Source organism: Brassica napus, unplaced genomic scaffold (genome assembly GCF_020379485.1).
Source record: "Brassica napus cultivar Da-Ae unplaced genomic scaffold, Da-Ae ScsIHWf_3089;HRSCAF=3903, whole genome shotgun sequence".
NCBI lineage: Eukaryota > Viridiplantae > Streptophyta > Magnoliopsida > Brassicales > Brassicaceae > Brassica > Brassica napus.
The window spans coordinates 21,640-23,929 of record NW_026016324.1 but is presented as its reverse complement, the minus strand read 5'-3'; the positions used below and the strand labels follow the sequence as shown (position 1 = coordinate 23,929).

Sequence of the window (2,290 nt, the reverse complement as noted above, 5' to 3'; positions counted from 1 at the left end):
GGTATAATCAAAGTGTTATACAAAAAATCAAAGTGTTATACAAAACAAGGAACCCTTATTTTACAAACCAGTCATTTTCATATATCAGTATTTATATTTCTCTACATACTCTCAGCATAAATTCGGAACTAAGCCTGCCTTCGATGGAACCTTCTCAAAAAGTTCAGCCGGAACACTTAACCTAGACCGATAACCACCTAAAGAATTGTGATGTGGACTATAGATTAATCCATGAGAGAAACCGTAGCCACATAACATTGATTATATTCTTCAAAGACAATAACATTAACCACTCCTCTCGTGAATGTCATTCGGATTGTTAACTGTTTTTAATGATAAAAGAACATGGTAGTAGTAGTAGTTAAGTAACAAAACGATAAGTCTAGTTAAGAAAAACCATCAAATACAAAACAGCATAAGTTACTTACTATTTTTCATTTCTTTTGAAGATGTATAAAATAAAATATAAAGTTGTTATTATCTTAACGACTTATTCTTTTGGCTTCTTTGTCTAAATAATTGACAATTAAACCGTTTGATCGCTAATATAGATCATGACAATTAAAAACGCCACACGGTTCAAGAAAAACCGGCGACTACTAGTACCGAGTCAATATCATGATGCTAGAACTTAGGAACGTCTTAAAGTAACTAAACATGCATAATTAAAATACGATCGAAGACCACATGCCGTAAGAATGTTGCTAATCTATGTCGGTTCATGCACAATTATTTTATTCCGTCATTGGGTTAAAAGAGCCCATTCTGCGCATATATGCATGTAAAAGAGCTTAAGTTTATATATTAGTTTTCATTCAAACTTACCTTTCAAACTAATGACATAGGATGATAGGAATGTAACTAAAATTGTCGGTTCAACCTAAAAATAATGTCGTGGCTAAGAATTCATTCAACGTCACGAGTTTTGCGAGTCTCGTTCTAGAAATTCTTCAATAACACAAACATTTTTTTTGTTTCTCACTAATGTTAAAGATAACAATAAACTGAAAATCTCCTCCTATTACATAAGTCTAATTATATTTAACAAACCGATTTATAAATTAAAAAAGGAGTAGGAATATATTACCAAAATGACATAAACACCTTGAAATCAGTTTTAGCAGCTCCATATTAATTTACCAAACTACCCCTCTCCGTGTTCTGCTCCTCCTCCTTCAGTTTTTCTCCACTCGGTTCCTAGAAAGATCGGTCCACGGGTTACCACCACCTTCGTCACCCGCTTCACTCCTCTTTAGTCCCATACCCGGATCCCAACCCGACCCGTCTAGGATGATCCACCAAGACCCAGCTGCATATTCGACGCAAAAGCGAGCTAAAACCCACCACCACCACCCATCTCCATACCTTTCACGTCTTGTCTCCGATCGGAAACCCGTACAGCATCGGGTCGGATCCGTATCCGGTTAGGATCCGGGTGTGTTGGTCTTCTTCTTGTGTGTGGTTGGGAGGAGAAGACGCAGAGGTTGGTCGTTTAGCGTTCTTGCGAGAACCGCCGCCGACGGGAACGTTGCGGAGAGCCCCGCCTTTGGTCCAGTAACGACGGCAGCTTTTGCAAAAGTGACGGGGCTGTGACAGGTTGTAGTTGTTGTAGTAACAGAATTTTGTGTTCGGTGAGTCACAGCGAGGACACTTTAGCTGTTCTTGCTCTGGAAACTGCTGTGGTTGTTGTGTGTTGTGTGTTGTTGTGTCGCCATCATCGAGTTGTAATAAGCTGATGGATCCTGCATTTCTTCTTTTGAAAAACAGAGTCTTTTCCTTAAATTATAAATCTTTTGGTAACCATATATGAAAAAACCTAAAAAGATCGAATCTTGGAGATGTCAAGAGAGATATATAAATATATGAGAGTGAATGATTTTGAGGCTTTTATAGATAGAGATGAAGTGGTTCTTGACGCATTAGATAAGACAAATATAACACTTTCTCTCTCTACATATGAGAGAAGGAGGAGAGAGGAGGGAGCAGAGCAAGAGAGGAAGAGGCTGAAGTCTAGACGAGACGAGAAGACAAGCTTCTGTGAGATGTGACCGGTCTTAAAGGGTTACACAATAACAAAAGATTAGTACTTCCCTAATCTTCTTCCTTTTGATTATAATTTTTAATATTATGCTAATTATTAATTGGTATATATATACTCTAATTATCATTTCAACTATAAAAGACAAGAGCGTGGGTGTTGAACTTTTTCATTGACTTATTTAACTAATAAGTATCAATATATCATCATCATAAGAGTTGTTTTTGTGTTGATGTCATTTTGTCGAATGGG

General features: G+C 37.2%; 1 pseudogene; it reads right to left on the bottom strand.

The window, feature by feature from the left end:
* Positions 1-954: 954 nt before the first annotated feature.
* On the bottom strand, positions 955-1,957 carry LOC125603099 (annotated as a pseudogene).
* Between the last annotated feature and the right edge of the window lie 333 nt (positions 1,958-2,290).